Raw genomic sequence first — 18,111 nt, 5'->3', positions numbered from 1 at the left:
TACAGTAGATGAATACAGAAGCAAACTCAGTAAATACTTACTATCTTAATTCAACATTTTTTTTTTGAGACAGGCTTGCACGTAGCCCAGGCTATCTTAAACTTGGTAAGTGGCTAGGAATGACCTTGAACTTTTCCTGCTTCTACCACCCAAGGAGACTGCATGTGTGTACTACCACATTAAGGTTATAGAGTACTACAGATTCAACCCAGGGCTTTATCCATGCTACACAAACACCCTGCTACACCCCAGTCCATGATGCCAACCTTTTATTGCTAACATGCTCATACAGATCCTGGTTCTCTTTTCTTAAAATGGCAATTTTTACATTTTCATGAATGTTCTTTCTTCTCCAGTCCTCTGAAGAAGCTGGAATGAATTAAACAACCCGGCTCCAACTTACCTAACAGAAGGAAAGGAAAGCTAAGACCTCTTTACAAAGGCATAAAGGTCAAAGTGTTCTCTGAAAAGAAGGCCTGAGTGATTCTTTCCACCTGTACATAGAAGTGGCAGGGATTCTCAACCTGCTAATGTTGTGACCCTTTAATACAGTTCCTCATGTTCTAGTGACCCCCAGCCATATTTTCATTGCTACTTCTTAACTGTAATTTTGCTACTGTTATGAACCATTATGTCAATATCTGATATGCAAGCAACCCTTGTGGAAGAGGTTACAATCTACAGGTTGAGAATAACAACAGCCTTAGGGTCTGGGGGCAAGGTGAGCATGGTTCCCATGGAAACACTGAACACATATGGAAAGCCTCCTATACCAAGAGTCTAGTGATCAAATGTTCATCCCAGAGACTCTGGCAGAAAGTCAAAGCCCAAGAAACACTTGGGGCTGCTACAGAAGCATAAAGCCACTCTGTAGAGATAGACACCTCTGACACACAGGACAGGTGACAGCCTCCTGGAGTACAAACCACTACGTCCCCGAAACAGAACATACCACAAATAGAAGAAGTAGGTCATCCAGAGTGAGCATCACAGGTCATCCGAAAGTGAATATCAAAATGTTCAAAGTGATATAAAACAGAGAGAGACAAGAAGCCCTAAAGAAGGAGTAGGATCCAAGAATAAGAATTCGAACAGCTAAGCCATATCACTAAACCAAAAGGAAATTCGGCAAGTGACACAAACAGTCATTGAAAGTGAAAACTTAAGGATGGAAAATTCTACAAGCAAGACAACATAGCTCACCAATGTAAGCCAGTACATCTAACTCCATCTCCTCTCTGCTCGGACCAATAAAATAGAGTCCTGCTCCTGCCACCAATTCCCTGACAAGAAAGACAACCAAATGAACAGCTTCTGTCAAGATGGCCACAACAGGGCCACTGTAGAGGTCTCCCTTATGCTCTTATCTCAGTGAAGTCTGTACAGTTAGTGTAGAATAGATGGGGCTGCAAGGTCAAGAGCAGAGAGTTCCTGTCTATGTCTGCCCTCAGGCAACCATTCCCTTTGGTCATCCTGCTTCAGCAACCATCACAGAACTCCGGGGACAAGGACTACAAAGCCTGGCTAAGCATCCTTTTTACATTCTAGTCCAAAAGAAGAACAGACTCCCAGTGAAACACACACACAGGATATTACACACACACACACACACACACACACACAGGACAGAGGACCAAAACTTCATGCTCAGGTTTGAACAGGGAACTGCAAGCATTCCCGGAATGGCACAGTTCCCCTCTTGACATCCCTCTTCCTGTCCTGCCCATGAAGATCCACCAGAGTCTGCTTCTGCAGAACTCCTGTCACATCTGGAGGAAGTACAGTGGGGCATGTTCTTCTTCATCCCAAACCAGATTCCAACTGGGCCCCAGGCAAGGCTGAACCTGCTTACTCCTGTTTTTCCAAGTCTTTGTGCACCTTCATACTTCCTGGCTGGAGGCAGACGAAGAAAAGAAAACACCAGAAATACTCAAGACTCCTGGTGTTTCCCGGGGAATGGGAATATCAGGGATGACAGGGAACCTGAAGTAGCCAACACCCTCAGCTCTGCAGCCCAGCATGCTGGTGGCCAGTGCAGCTAATGTGGATTTCTAAAGTGCTTATGGTCTCAGGAAAGCGTCTAGTTTCCAGAAGTATCTGGGACAGAAGCCCATTTTCTCTAACTGAAAGCCTGCTGAAATCTGGTCTTAATTACCCCTAACAGCAACGTGGCTGCACGGCACATCATGGCCGGGTCCCTTGCTCTCAGACAATGAGGCCACCCACCCATACACCACTAACAGGCTGGGCTCTCTGTTAATGTCTGAACCTTAAGGCTTCAGACAGATTTGTCCTGATCTAACATAGGACCTTTCCTGACCTCTCTTGTGCCTTTGGGAATAGGGCTGGCTCATGTTGAGGACAGTAACTATAACTTTGAAACCAAGATTTTAGCTGTACAAAAGGGCTTCATGAAATACTGAGAAATGAACCCTTAGCCAACTTTCAATGTGAGGAACAGTCCCCTACCTCCTGCTACCCATTTTGGATATAAGGATAGGTGAGCTGGGAGGACTCTCATCATCATATGTTTATTAGTATATTTTTATTATATTATTATTATTTCTTTCACTGTTGAGGTGGGATAAGAAGTATTGGCATCACTGGGCTGAAAGGAAATCATCAGGCTTAACTTCCCACGGGAGAGTACAAAGGAAGGACTAAACATTCATCACTAGTGTCACAGGAAATGTCCCTGACCTGCCTTCCTTGCTAGGTTAGCAGTCTCTTCCCTGACCACCCACAGCACCTCCCCTATCAAACTCCAAAGGCATCCTGGGGACATGTTCAGTTATGTGGGAAAAAGGATTGAAGGTTTCAGATAGAAGCAATGTTGCCAAATAGCCCATCTTCAAATAAGGACAGTGGGGATGGAAATGCCGATGCTCGTCTATCAGGCATGAAGTCCTATGTTCTATCCACAGCACTCCATAAACCAGATGTGGCGATGGATCACATCTGTGATCACCAACTGTGATTCTCCAATTTACAATTTAGGAGACTGAGGCAGGAGCATCAGAATTCCAAGGTTAGCCTTCAGCTACATAAAGGTTCAAGGCTAGCCTTGGCTAGGGGGAAAACAAACCAGGGGAAAGTGGCTGCGATTGCACAGAACATTCAACGCAAACACTTAAAGAGTCCTTAAAAGTAGGAGAGAGAATCAAAAGTTAGGGATTAGGATAGCAGTAGAAAAATTACTGTGGACATTGTTGAGCTTGAAGACATGAGGCCAAGTACAGATGTGGTCTCCAAGGTTGGAAAAAACAAACAAACAAACAAACACAAACCAGCAAATAGCCCACTTTAGAGCTCAGAAGGACAGCACCTTGGTTTTAGAATGCCGAGGCCTATTTCAGACCTCTAGAACTATAGGATGGTAAACTTCAACTGGCTAAATCATGGACTTTTATTATTATTATTATTATTATTACTGCAGCAACAGATAAACTGATCCACTATCACTACACTTACCTTCAAAATAAAACACTTTTTACACGCCTATTGTTCCAGTCAAAAACAATAGCTGACATTTCTCAAGCCTACATTTGCCTTTAGTGTTTACTATTCAGCCTTTAGGGCCAGTCTGAACGTTTCATAGGCATAAGATATAAAGAAAAGGTAACTTCGGTTGAACAGGATGAGGATGAGGGTTCTCAAAAATCTAAGAGTGATCCAAGACTTTATAGGCATCTTCCAGCAGGTAAAGACATAGACATGCATTTAAAAAGGTAAGTGGGAGTCAGCCAACACAGGGCAAGAACACACCTGGCAGGGACTAACATAACAGATGCTCAGGGAAATGACACAGCTACTGAATGGTAGTAAGCACTTCAGTGGCTCAGATTCAGGCTGAGAACGATGTTTCCAGTCTTGTCTTCTCTTAGTTTAAGGTCTTTTGTTCTCCTAGCTGCCTGAGACCTTCTTATGGATGACCCAGCCTTTTCTCTACAAATGTAACTCCTCCTGCATTCTTTCCTATCCCCAGTACCAGTCTATTGTGCTCTATGCTGACTGAGACAGAACCAGAGGATTCATATCTAAGTCCTCTCCCTATCCACAACCATGTCATATCATGTCTATAAAATTATGTGTCAGTTCTATCTCCAAGCCCTAACTAGGACCCACTAGCTCCTTTCCCCCTTCATTGCCACCAATCTGGTCATTCCACCATCATCTTCTGGAATAGCAAAACAGCATCCTAACGTAGCATCTACTCTTTGCTTCTATGTCCCACTCTTTAAAACGTCACTCAGACTCTACCCTTGAGCCTAAACGCAATAAGGCTTACTTTACACTTTGGAGGATTTCCAAGCTGTGTGAACTGGGCTCTAGAATACTACTCTACCTCACCTTGCAATGTTCCCATCAATGTTCCTGGCTCTGTCCACTCCCTGGAATTCTTAGAGAGAGCCCTCCTGTGCACAGAAGACCCTGTATATTCCTATCCATCTCCTTATGGTGTCCTTCCCACACATCTTCGCAGCCTAGCTACTCCTCTATTTCCTGGTTCAGACCTGGCTCTCACTGGTACACAAAGAGCCAATACTCACATCGTCTGCTTTAGTCTCTGTTTCCTGGGTCACTTATATCCTACAAGTTTTCATTCCTTAGAAATTACCAGCTTCTTCCCAGATGCCTATCTCCTCTAGTGGAATACAAGCTTCAGGAGGGTGGACCCTCGTCTATCTCATTCATCACAGTATCACAGGGACTCCATGCAAGGCTTAGCATAGATCAGGTGCTCAGTATGTGTTTGTGGCACTGATTAATTAAATGAAAGAGTATAATCCTGACAATGAAAGATGAGGCTGAAAATGAGAGGCCTTGAGAACAGGGTGCTATTCATCTTTGCATGACTAGTACCTCCCACAATGGAGCCACTTAGTAAATGTTTACTGGATACAAGAAAAAATGACTCAATCCATATGAATTTGAGAAACCCTGTCCTTTCTGAGAAAGGATTCTAAGGAGTCCCCTCTTTGGGGGACACTTGTGTGTGTGTGTGTGTGTGTGTATGTGTGTGTTATGTATGTTCATATCTGCCTGTGTGCACATATCCATGAGTGAACACAAAGGTCAGACAGAGTCTTTCTCTTTACCTAGATCTAGGCCAAGGCAAGCCAGCAAATTCAAGCAATCATTCTGTCTTCACCCACTCACTCACTGGGTGTTAGATTTACCAGGGTATCTGGTTTTTCACATGTGTCCTAGGGATTTGAACTCAGGTCTTTATACCTGTACAGCAAACACTCTTTCCTGCTGAGCCATCTCCCCAACACTGCATTAGTCCTTCTTAAGAGGTGGAAAAGTCTAGAGCATACAACGAGTGCTTAGTAAGTGCTACTTGTCACTGTCAGCATTGCTTATGTAGGGATCATTTGTGCAGATTTCCAGAAAAGACCTTTGGAGACCACATCAGATACATGAGTGAGAGAAAAAGAAGGGAGGAGAAAACAAAAGGGGGCCAGCCAGGAAGATCCCACCAGACACAAATGAGACCTTGGTAGGGAAAAATGCATGAACAGGACAGGTTAAAGGGGTTCTCATTTTCCTCTAGACCACAGCCACCTGGATGCAACACGGAGCAGCCAGCAGCTGGGAGGAGGGTCTGGGCTAGGAGGGCTCGGCTTGAATGCACACATTCATCTCTGGGACTGCAGGCTTGCATTCGTTTTGAAAATCTAGCTGGCTGTGGTTGGGGAGGACTGGAGAGGTGTAAGGAATTTCAATTTCCTTCACCCAATGGCAAGCTTGTGAAAAAGTCCTTTCTCTTCAACATTATCACATACTAAAAATGAAAAGCCAGCCACTCAGCTTTCATGAAGAGCAAAATAGGTGGGCTGCCCAGCTCATAGAAAGAGGAGGATTCAAAATCAAGACTTCTGAAAAATCTCACAGTGTATTCTGTGTCAAGACACTACCCTTTTGAAGTTTGTGTGTTTTCAACAAAAACGAGAGCATAGAGGAAAGCAATACTCCATATAATAACTACAATTGCATATTTCAAATCCAATTGATAGCTGAACTCCAAATCCACTTGGGTCGATGAACATGAGAAGTTAGGTAATACTTTAATTTTTTTTAAAAATTTTTTTAAGTCAGAATACAAGATACTAAAAAAACATAATGCATTTTTTAACAGGATAATTTTAAAACTCCTTATCTCAAAATATGTTCTTTGGGATAACTGCATATCTCAAAAACATCTGCAATAACAGAAGGTTCTAAAGCGGCGAGCATTGAAAGACCCAGCTCCACATCTGGTTCATGCCTGGCAGATCACAATCTGGCATGGTCAGCGCGGTCTGGCCCCAGAGTTTGGAAGTTAGGCCACTAAGTGGTCATGTGTCCTTAGACAAGACAAGTCACCTCTCTGAATCTCTTCCACGTTAAAAGTGAAAACAGCTGTTTTCTGAAAGCGTTTTCTAAACACACACACACACACCGCGCCCCCAGTTGCTCTACACAGGGACCTTCCAATGGCCCAGCAAGAAGACCTGGCCACTTAGGCTAGAACAGGCTTGAAACTGGACTAAAAATTAAATTCTGTGTTTTACAATCTCAAAACATTACTCAGCAATCCTGAATCACTGCTATCCCATAATCAATTCTGCTAAGACAGCCCGATGGAGTAAAAGAGCGACTTGGGGGAGGGGGAGGTGTTGATCTTTTGGATCTGTACAGCTAAGGCTAAGGTCAAGTTAACTTGGTCTAGACTTGGCTAAGCCTCTCCTTGATGAAAAAGAATCCGCTTTACGAGGGCGCGAGATGATGTCTTGGGATGAATTAAACAGCAGAAAACCAGATACTAGCGAGTTTCTTTTTTTCTTTTAAACTTACTGTCGCTCTCATAAAAAGCATCAGGTCCCAAAATGGTACAAGCGGAAGACACAAGGCACTTCTCAGCTTCCAAGTGGGATTACCACCCCCCACCCCCCCATCCCTCACCCCGGATTCTTTTGCTTTAAGTGGTCTGGGGCCTGCCTGGCAGCGCCATGTCCAGGCCGGGTCCCGCGCCTAGGGAAACTTTCCTCCGCTGCACCGGAGACAATGCGGCGGCCAGTGCCCGCGCCCTCCAGCCGCGCGGGGAGAGCGCCAGGGAGAACCGGGAGAGAAAGTGCTGGGGAACAGAAAGGAAGCACCCCAGAGGGCCGGGAGAGAGCCCCAACGGGAGGGGAGGGTGCCCGGGAGGACGGAGAAAGCGCCCCAGCAGACGAGGAGAGCGCCCGGGAGGCTGTCCCGGCCTCGCACAGGAGCAGGAGCCTGGCACCCCACGCGCATCCCACCCCTCCAAACCCTGGTCGCCTCCGCAGAGCAGGGGAACGCGCGCTCCGGCGCTGCGGATGCGGAGCCCCCGGGCAGCCTGGCCAGTCCCTGCAGAAGCGGCCGCGCGCCCCGCACGCCCCCAGACCCCGGGCTGGTGCTCTTCGGGAGGACAGGACACCCGGAGCCCGCAGGGCTGCGGGTGGCCGTGCAGCGCCCCGCCGCGCCCGTCCCGCCGCCCCGCCGCCTCGCCACTCACCGGGACCGGGCGGGCCGCTGGGCATTATTCCATTGCGGGCGCGGCGAGGCCGGGCGAGGCGCGGGAGCCGAGCGCGGCGCAGGAAGGGGCGGGCGACCATGTGCCGAGGGGGGAGGAGGCCGGCGACGCGAGCCGCTTGCTCGATCCCGCTCGGCGGCGGCAGGCGCGGACTGCAGGAAATCCAAACACTTCGGCAGGAAATCGGAATCCTGACTAAGCACTCCCGACCCGCGGCAGCCCCGCGCCGGGGGCTCCCACCGCGCTTAACCCTTGGCCGGCCGGCAAGCTACAGGGCACGCCAGTAGGACAGGGCAGGGGATGAGTGGGGTGGGCCTCCTACTTGCCCACAGAGGGCAGAGGTGGGGCTTACCAGCAGCAAACCTTGGCCTTGAAGTGGAGCTTGCTAAAGCTGGGACACCTGGAGAGAACTGTGGCTTCTCTCCCCTCTCATTCTGCCCTGACTTCTCCTACTCTACTTTCACCGGTTTCTTTCTGTCCATTTCTGCCCAGTGCCTGGAGGCAGAACCTTTTGGGTCTGAATAGCATAGCGATGATCTGGCTAGCATACCAGCATTTCAGTCTCTGAACCCAGGTTGGAGAATGGCCTTTTCCTTTTTCCTGCAATGGTACTTCCTGGAGTGAGGCTCAGTTTCTCAAATACTAAAAGCAGTGTTCATAGACTTCATTTGAAAACCAGATGCTTAGACGGACATGTTGGAAACATCATTGATAGCTATGTTTGGCCTTATTACTGAGTCTAGAGACCTCAGAGAAAGGAAGCTCTGACTATATATGTGGACCTGCACTGCTGGGAACAGGCCTGTCCTGAGGACCCATGTTTCTTCCTGATCACTGGGAGACTGTTTTTCTTTGAATCTTACCGAAACTGCTGTCTGAAAAGGTCAGCTGCTTCGCAGACCCTCTTCTGGTGAAGTCTGAAACTCACAAAATTTGAGATTTTGTTCTTAACCTAAGGGCAGAAGACCCAGGAGAGGGTGTGTTAATAAGCCTTGAGATGCTCCAGGAGGTTTAGGAAAATCAGCCAGGGAGTCTGGGCAGGCATGGGGAGTGATTCATTGTGGTTTCCCGAGGAAATGCCACATTTGGTTTTTTGTTGTTTTGTTTTTTTGTGTTATTTAACCTGGAGGCTGCAGTTTGGTGGTTTTGCTTAAGTGTTTCAGATTCCTCTGAATCCCAGACTTAGAGGAAGGACCCACATGCGGATAAGTGAGAACTGAAAGGAACATGCTGGGAACTGAAACTTGGGTACTAGCTTGTCTCCAAAGGAAGAACAGACATTTGCTTGGCTCCTAAATCCATGTCTTTTTCTCTAACTCTTTCTGTACAAGCCATAAGAAAAGCTCTAAGCCGGGCACCAGGGTCCTGCGCTTCACAGCTACCATCCTTTTTTTTTGGGGGGGAGGGGGAGGAATCCTCTACCCAACTAAGGTTGGCAGATAAATCGCAGTACAGAAGTCGGATCCTCAGAGTTTTCCCCTAACCAACTGATCTGCTTGTGTGTGACACCTTTGCTGTCACCTCTCCCAGCATCCCTGGTTCTGTTGCCTCACAGCTCTTGTCACTATTTTGTCTTTCTGGACGCCTGCTTATTTCCCCATGGCTAAGCTCCATTACAGCACGATTCTTGACTGTCTCTTTTGCTAGTCCCAGCACCAAGAACCATACTCAATAAACCCCTCAATAAACACACCTTGGAATGTCGTATGTAAGGGGCAAAGACTAGAAACCCAGACCTACCTCCCACCCAAGCAAAGCAATTCACCCTGTCCCTCAGCTCCCTGAATCTTTCACTCAGAGACTTGACATGGAGCATTCAGTGTAATGGAAGAAGTGGTCCTGGAACATCAATGCTGTGAGTAATTAAGACTGTCAGTGGAGGTAACTGAGGTCTCATTGGTACATCACCAGTTAATTATTCCCTCCTCTGTACTTCCCCAGCATTTCTGTTCATTAAAGGTCTTACATATTGAGGCTGGGCATGGTGGCACAAGCCTGGAATCCCAGCGCTTGGAAGGATGAGGAGTCCAAGGTCATGTTTAGATACATAGGGAATTTGAACTTAGCCTCAGATACATGAGACCCAGTCTCAAAAACCAAAAAGACTTTACTCATTGCACTAGATGTTCGTATTAGATGACAAACCTTTCTGAGGCTAACTGAAAGGAGGAGACCGCATTTCCTGACCAATTACTCTAAGCAAGGCCTTAGGAGCAAGGTGAATTTAGTCCATTTAATGTTGGCCCAATAGTAACCAGGCACTGTGCCTGGACAGATGTTCTTGCTCTCCAAAAAAAAAAAAAAAAAAAAAACAAATAAGAAATTGCCATTGAGAGGACTAAGTGGTAAGGTCCCATCAGGGTGTACCACAGAACTGTATAGAGCACAGGTTGGGGTAGGGGTACAAGGAAGCTGAGTAACACTTCCAGGAAGCAAGGGAAACCCTTAAAGTAAGTAAAAACAATGAATGTATGTCTAGGTGACTGGTGGCCCTAATAACCTGGGCTCACCTCTAATAATGCTTACAGCTGCAATATGGTGTCTTCAGTCCCCCTCCAATACACAGCTCTTCACTTGGAGTTTCTGCAAGGCAGTAGGATCTTGCCTCACCTAGTACCTAACAACCCTACGGCAATTCCCTAACCCATAATGGGATAAAGGCCTCTGTTCTCTAATGGGGGACAGGCGTAAGATGCTCTCAAGACTGTTCTCAGAGGATCATCACGGGATCGAGTCCAGTGGCACCCAGCAGTAACTGCATTAACCCATTCTTTCACTATTCACCTCCCTCTCTCCTCCCTCCTTTTTTCTTCCTGGGTTCACCTTCAAGATGAAGGGACCACACCTAACTCCTGGTTTCCAGGTTTGCTTCTGAGACAGCTCAGTTCAGAACAGCACCCATGTACGCATTCATCATGGATTCCAACTGGCTGGGCACTCCCTATGTGCCTGAGCCAAGACAGCATGAACAGGCCTCACAGTTGTGTAATACTAGAAGGTTCTTCATCATCACAAGAAATGGTGCATGTTTAGCACAGAAATAAAAAAGACTAAAATGCTTTTGCAGTATTTTATAGGAAAGGAAACTGGGGTACCTGAATGTTGAGTGACTTGCCCAAGGTCAAACAGTTAGTGAGTGGAAGAGCTCTGTACTCCAGACTCTTTGCTACCCTGATACTGACTTTCCTGGTGGTTGAAGCCATGGGTACCAGCTGTAGCTGAATATATCTTTAAATAACAGGAAGAGGAAAGCAGGGAAGGACCAGAGGTCAAGGGAAGAAATTACTCCCAAAGAGGGGAGATGGCTAGCATTCATAAATATCCCAGAAGATTCAGGCTAGTGAGGATTGGAAGGGGAGTATCCATTGCATTCGAAAGTTACAAGGCTATACCATTTAACAGGGCTGTGTGGATAAAGGTGGATAAAGTGAAGGGATAGGAAGCCAGATTGCAGTGGGTTGAGGAATGAGTGGGAGACTGCAAGTGTAGACAACTCTTTTGAGAAATGTGGCTGTCTAGCACGTGGGAGGCAAGGGTGGAGTCTTCTCAAAGATGGCCAGGCGTGCCAGCATCTGTGGATGATGGGAAGGTGCTGTTGGAGCAGTAGCAGTTGCAGAGGCAGAACTGGGACCCCATGGAGGAGGGTGGAATCGGGGCAGGCTCTGAACTATTGGAGAGCTACTTTTGTCCACTGGAGGGAAGGCCATCTGCTAAGGTCCAGAGAATCATGAATTTATCCTAGATTCAGACTAGGAGTTAGGTGGATCTTTAAAGCTCCCCTCATTGAATTTCTTATGAAATTCATGATCTGGACCATCAAATATAGATGATATAAAATGCCTTCAACCTCGTGACTGGAAAATAGAAGAAGAAGCTATTTTGGCACAAGTATGTTAGTGAAGGAAGAGCACCGAGGCTAAGCAAAGAGTTAGGAGACAGCTGGTACTGTGTGCTCGCTTGCTGATGGGGGTGCAGGCGTACTAGGAGGGACAATGGTGCTCACCTGTGAGGAGGAGGAGGGGGTATTTTTAACCATCATAAAGAGCATGGAGGAGAAGGTTCTGAGGAGGAAGATAATGAGTTCCTGTTTGTGCTTAGTGTGGAGAAGGCAGTGTGGGTGTGGCTAAGAGTCTGAGGCTTTGCAGGGCTGGGGTAGGGGCCAGGCTTGAGGGTGGAGGGAGGGGGTGGTAAAGGAGCCTGCCAGTTGGTAAGAGGGCGAGTTGGCATCTACAAAGGCAACGCCCTGTGCCAGCTTCTCACTGTCTTGCTTTGCACTGATTTCTCCAGTGCTGGGTTTCATTCTTGGAGCTTGTTGGACCAGTTCATTTCTTATTGAAAGGGGCTTCTTACAGATTGTAGGATGTTCAACAACATTTCTGGCTGCAACCCACTTGATGTCAGCAACAAAACCTAGACAGCAGGAGCAAAACTATCACTAGACATTGTCCAATGTCTTCTGGAGCAAAACTGTGTCCCAGTCAGAAGCCCCAGTCTATCATCTTTCCCCCACTCAGACAGTCTTAGAACTATTAGAAAGTGAACACTAAGTGTGTGTGGGGAGGATGGTTCAATCAGTAATGTGCTTGCTGCTCAAGCATAAGGAAGAGAGAAAGAGAGAGAGAGAAAGAGAACATGTGCTTGGTGTGAAAGCATGTTCTTATACTCCTATCACTCTACAGGCTGAGGCAGAAAGATTATGAATTTGAAGCCAACTTGAGCTACAGAGGGAGACTTTGTCTCTGTCTGATATAAACAACAAAATACAGAGGTGTTAGCACATGCCTATAATCCCAGCACTTGAGAGGTGAAAACAGGTGGATCATAAGTTCAACATCATCCTAAGCTACATATGGAGTCCTAGCCTGAGCTACTTGAGACCTGCCTGAAAAGACCACCACACACCCTATATCTCAAAAACAAACAAACAAACAAACAAACAAAACAGGAAACCTTTGGATAGAAGCATTTATTTTCAGTTTGAATCCTGACTTTATTGCTTTCTGGGCTCATGACCCTACAAGACTTTATTCCCTTCTCTGGGCTTATATTGTACATACTGGGTTCAGATAGAGTGCCTAGCTGGCACTCAGTCATCATTTGCTATTCTTAGGCTTTGGTGTCACATCCAGTAAACATTTTGAAATTGGGGCCTGTAGATAATGACCTCACAGACAAGTCATAGACAAGAGGGCATCCTGGATGTGGTGTACATTTACACATAGACTGCAGAAAGAAGAAAGACTGGAGCCAGAACCACAAAGAACATCTACGTTTGCCCAGTAGGTGGAGGACATAGAGCCTATAGCAGAGCATGAGTGATCAGAAGTATGGATAAGGAGCAAAGTGTGAGGTGTTTTTCTTTCTAGACAAAGTAAAAAGTACCCCTAACCTTTGGAAAAATGTGTGCGAAGCATGTCAAATGATTGTCACTTTGTGGAATGATGACCCCATCAATAAAGGAATAAGCTGCCATTGAGTGCTCACTTTCGTTAAAACCTATATCTATATTTTTAAACCTATATCTAAGATACTAACAATCGTTTAATGCTCACAACAAAGCTATAATGTAGGGACTATTTGTCATCCCCATTTATATGAAGAAATGGAAGTGTTATCCAAAGGGAGGGTGAAGTTAGTCAGCTAGGACAGAAAGAGAGCCAGGGCCTTAGTTTCTTTTCTTGTTGCTGTGATAAGATGACAAAAACAGCTTGAGGGGAAGTTTTTTGTTTTTTTTTTTTTTTTTTTAGCTCAGGGTTTAGGGTGCATCTATTACAGCAGGGAAGCTGAGGCAGTAAGATCTTAAAGCAGCCACTCACGTCACATTCACAACAAAAGAACAGACAATGATGCGTACACACTACAGCTCCTTTCTCCACGTGTGGAGTCCAGGTTCTCAGCTAGAGAATGGTGTCAACCAGATGGGTAGTGTTCCCGCCTCAACTAATACAACCAAAGAAATATCCTATAGGCATGCCCAGAAAACTGTCAGGCGGTTCCAGATTCTCTCTCACATTGACAGTTATCCCTTACCATCACAAATGGCCTTTCACAAAGAGATCAATACTAGGGAAAGAAGAGGCCCACAGAAATCTTTGGATCAAGAATGTGATGTAGAGTCGGGGTAGTGGGCCCATGCCTGTAAATCCCAGCCCTGGGGAGGCCTGGGCTATGTGGTAACTTTTAAGCCGGTTTGAGCTCTGTATGAAGACCATCTCCAAAAAAACCAAAACAATGTGATGGTGACACAAAGTGTTGGAAGGTAAAACAGAGTGGGCGACCATTTGGGGAAGGGCTATACCCAGCATTGCTATGACAGAGCCTAAGGCAAAATCATGAGTCAGTAATGTGTACTTAAAACTTTAGTTTGCCTTAGAATTTTCATTTAAAAATTTGCACTGACTTAAAAAAAAAAAAAACAACTTGCTTACTGTGATGATAATATATTCAACTTGGCAGACTCTAGAATCACCGAGGAGACCAGCCCCAGGCTGTGAGGGATTGTCTAGATTAGGTTAGCTGAGGTTGGAAAGACCTGCTTTAATTTTGTGGCAATACTGTTCCATACACTGGGATCCTGGACCAAATAAAGATGGAGAAGCACTATGGTTCATCTCTCTTTGTATCTTTACTGCAGATTCAATGTGACAAGCCGCTTCCTAAAGCTAGCATCATCATGACTTCTGTACCATTATGGACTGCACCCTCAAACTGAGCCAAAATAACCTCTTTCTTCTTCCCTTAAACTGCTTTTGTTGGGGTATTTTATCACAGCAATAAGAAGTGCAACTAATACAGTTACTTCCTCTGTTGGAACCCTTTGGGGTGTGCCAAACAGAATGCCAAATTCTTTCAGCTTCTTTGACCTTGCTGCTTATGACTTGATTTCTAACCTGGGTTTCTTATCCAAGGCAAAAACAAAGATACTGATTTCAGCCCCATGGGACACAAAGCAATGGGGAACATTAATTCCATGAGAACCCAAGGGAAAAAAATGGATGCTGGATACCAAAAACCTAGCAAGTGTACACTACAGGAGGTTCTACTTTAAGACAGGTGGGAATGCTTGAGGCAGAGCAAACACTGTGCGGGATCTGAGGAAAAGAGAGGAGGAAGTGGGTTGAGCCCACATCAACTAACAGAACCAAGTAGTTGAGAACACACACTGATATTGATAGCCCTGGTTCAAATTCTCGCTCACCTACCTGTGAGAATTGTGATTTTATATCATATCTTAAAGTGCTGAGCCTTAGTTCTTGAATAAAAAATGGGATCAATAGAAGCAGACCTCTCATAAGGCTGCTAGGAAGATTAAGAGGTCTCATTTAGCCCAGGCTGCCTTTCAACTTGCTATGTAACAGAGATTGACCTTGACTCTCAACCTCCAGCCTCTCTCTTCCCATTGCTGGGGTGACAAGCATGTGTCACCATACTTGTCCAACTTTATTTTACTTTTTAATGCTGCAGTTCCTATAGCTTGAATGTGTCTACCAAATTTTATGGTTTGGAAATTTAATTGCCAATGAAATAGGGTTAAGACGTGGACCTATTAAGAGGTGATAGGGCCATGAAGACTGTGACCTTGTGATTAGATGATTGTCATTATTACAGGAATAGGTTCCTGATAAAAAGATGAGATCAGCTCTCATTTGTTTCTCTTTCTCTCTCCCTCCCTCCACCTTCTACTTCTTCTCCCTCTCCAAGACTGGCCTCAGAGTCATGTAGTCATGAACTTCTGTTTGTTTGTTTGTTTGTTTGTTTTGCCTCTACTTCCAAAGTTTTGGGGTGACAGGTATGTGCCATGATGCCTGGTTCCATGCAGTGCTGGGAACCAAACCCAGAACTTCGTATATGCTATCCCAGCACTCTATCAACTGAGCTATTTATCCCTGATCCCTAAACATTCTTTGTAAATTATGTAGGCTCCAGGGTCAAGCATTTTGTTACAGCAGCACAAAACACACTAAGACATCAGTAGCAGCATTTAAAAAATTGTTTTTCAAGCTACTGAGTAATAAAGGGAGGAGACAGACCAGTAACCACCTCAGAGGAGAACCCAAGTTTGGTTTTGTTTCTATTTCCCCCATTGGGAAAGCAAGAAAAGTGTCCAGCAGGGAGGGGACAGTTACCATGTATAGAACGATGAGTTACCTGTACTGGAAATACGTTACACGTCCTTGAGCTGGGCTTGTGAAGTCAATAAATGCTAATAGCTGAAGCCCAGACACATACACTTAACCAGCACAGGCCAAACAGTGCCCAGGCCATGAGAACATCTTCCCCGACATTCCAATATTGCAACACCCTCTGCTGAAACTCCCCCTGGAAGGGCCCCGGAGATGAACTCTCAACGGCATTTCCTCTGGAGCTGCTGAGCACTGGAAACACTACTTTCTGTTCTTAGGTTGTTAATTTTAAAGGCTTCATTTTCAACAATAATGGACCCTCCCGATAAAAGGGTCAGACAAATGGGTCACTGCAACAGTCACCTAAGCAAGTAAAGCCCTTTCCCATGTTGTGTGAAATTAATAAGGGCTTCACCTGGAAACCTCTTGTAGCCCAGAGAAAACCATCTCTGACCTTGTTTATAGTGAGGTCTGCTCCTTTCAGGCATTCTTGTAGCTCCCTGAAATCAGTACTGGTCAGCCTGGTTTACAGCACATATCATCTCTCTTCTCTCTCTCCTGTACCCTCCAAGGACAGAGACTGTGCCACTCATCTGTGTGACCCAGCACCTATTAGAGTGCTTGACCCATAGAAGGTTCTCAGCCTGTGGCTCAGGAATAAACACTCACGTGCCTTTTAAAACATCACCCTTGTGAGCTATTTGAGAGAACCTCTCACATCCTGAGTCAGCAGAGAATGAATGTAAGTGATCTGAGAGCAGGCCTCTCCACCTGGATGGTTAGAGTGGGGGGGACTGTGCTGATAATGAGGATGATAGTGATGATGGTTGAAGGTGACAGTGATGACAGTGATGGTGGTATTGATGATATGAATATCTAAAACTTATTAATACTTATTAGTGCCTCTTTGCCTTGTGCCATTCTAATGGCTCTAATGACCTCTTCCAGTGATTATCTCATTTAATCTCAGATTTATGAAGAATCTTAATAGATTTATCAGTCAAGGACACCGAGGCTTGGGAACATATTTGTGTTCTGTTCACTGTTCTTCACAACTCTCTTTTCAGCAAATTGAGCTCCAGGGACCAAAACTGGGCATGAAACTTACAGACTCCAATTATAAGGGAACTTTAGAGACATCTCATCCTGAGATTTATTTTTAAGAGATCATTTCTTGATTGACTGTGTGTGTATGTATGAGTGCCTGCATGGTCTATAGAGGCCATCCCGGTCCCCTGGAACTGGAGTTGCAGAGAGTTGTAAGCTGTCATGGGGATGATGGGAACTGAAACCCAGATCCTTTGCAAGAGCAGTAAGTACATTTAACCACTGAGCTGTCTCTCCAGCCCCAAGATTTATTTGAAAGAGGGAGAGAAATAGGAGGGGGTAGAGAAACAGAAAAGGAAGGAAGGAGAAGAAAAGAGAAGAGGCAAGTCAGGTCTCAGGATGATCCCAGCCCTTGGGAAGCTAAGGAGGATTGCTGATTTTGAGGCCAACCTGAGTTATAGAGTGAAACTTTGTCCTTAGGAAAAAAAGAAGAAGAAGAAGAAGAAGAAGAAGAAGAAGAAGAAGAAGAAGAAGAAGAAGAAGAAGAAGAAGAAAAAGAAGAAGAAGAAGAAGAAGAAAAAGAAGAAGAAGAGGAGGAGAGGAGAGGGAAAAAAAGAAAATAATTAGATATATCAGAGCCTTAGACATATAATATAAAATGACAAAGTCCCTAAATTCTGGGCCTACTGTTTCAGAAAAAGCAGAAAACAGCTCCCTATTGCTTTTGTAAATAGCCCTTAATTGAACTCAGTGCTGGTGTGATTACCAGCCCTCTGCGTCTGTCCAGGCTAGAGACTGCTCACTAGGTTGCTGTTGGAGAGATGTTTACATATGCATGATTTAACTCTAGACAGAACTTTCAGTCTTTGAATTACTTATTTCACTGTAATTGTAGCTGCTGGGAAACTGCCTGGGGCAATTTCAGTGAATGAGAGATGGAGAATTTCCCTCAAAGCCAACTGTTGCCACCCTAGAATTAACAACGTTAACATTAACATTTTTTTTTAATCCCCATGTTAGTTGTGAGGTGAACAGATATGAAGGATTCCATTTTAAAATAACCCACAAGACCTCTTTCCCCCAGAACTAAAATATAAGCTTTTATTTAATAGGTATTCAGTGAACTGTCTGTGGACTGTGGGAACTTACAGCCAACTTGGGGTAAAAGAAACTATAATGAAGTAAATATAAATAAATGCAAAATCACAACGACCGCAGTGCTACAAATGCAGGGAGTGAGCCAGCACTGGGAAAAACATTTCTGAGCTGCGATAAATAAAAGCTGACTAAACAAAGAGAGAGGAGTGTTTCATGCAGATAGGACAGCACTTGAAGCTCAAAGGGAGTGTATCAGTTAGTTTGTGCTGTGTAACAAACCATCCCAAATCCCTGTGAAGTAAA

The 18,111-nt window shown here is 45.3% G+C and overlaps 1 protein-coding gene across 7 annotated transcripts in view; it reads right to left on the bottom strand.

Moving 5' to 3' along the window:
* Window positions 1–7,910, bottom strand: part of Asap1 (ArfGAP with SH3 domain, ankyrin repeat and PH domain 1) — a 312,808-nt gene extending 304,898 nt beyond the window's left edge. For 2 of the 7 annotated variants that reach the window (XM_021645398.2, XM_021645401.2), the window contains exon 1: window positions 7,523–7,777. The gene's annotated coding sequence lies outside the window, so the exon portion shown is untranslated. Of the gene's footprint in view, window positions 1–7,522; window positions 7,851–7,892 lie in introns of those variants that run through there. The other 5 variants (XM_021645399.2, XM_021645402.2, XM_060389353.1 and 2 more) reach the window with 4 other exon arrangements.
* Between the last annotated feature and the right edge of the window lie 10,201 nt (window positions 7,911–18,111).

The sequence above is a fragment of the Meriones unguiculatus genome, chromosome 8 (genome assembly GCF_030254825.1).
Source record: "Meriones unguiculatus strain TT.TT164.6M chromosome 8, Bangor_MerUng_6.1, whole genome shotgun sequence".
Lineage (NCBI taxonomy): Eukaryota > Metazoa > Chordata > Mammalia > Rodentia > Muridae > Meriones > Meriones unguiculatus.
This window is presented reverse-complemented; position numbering and strand designations above follow the sequence as displayed.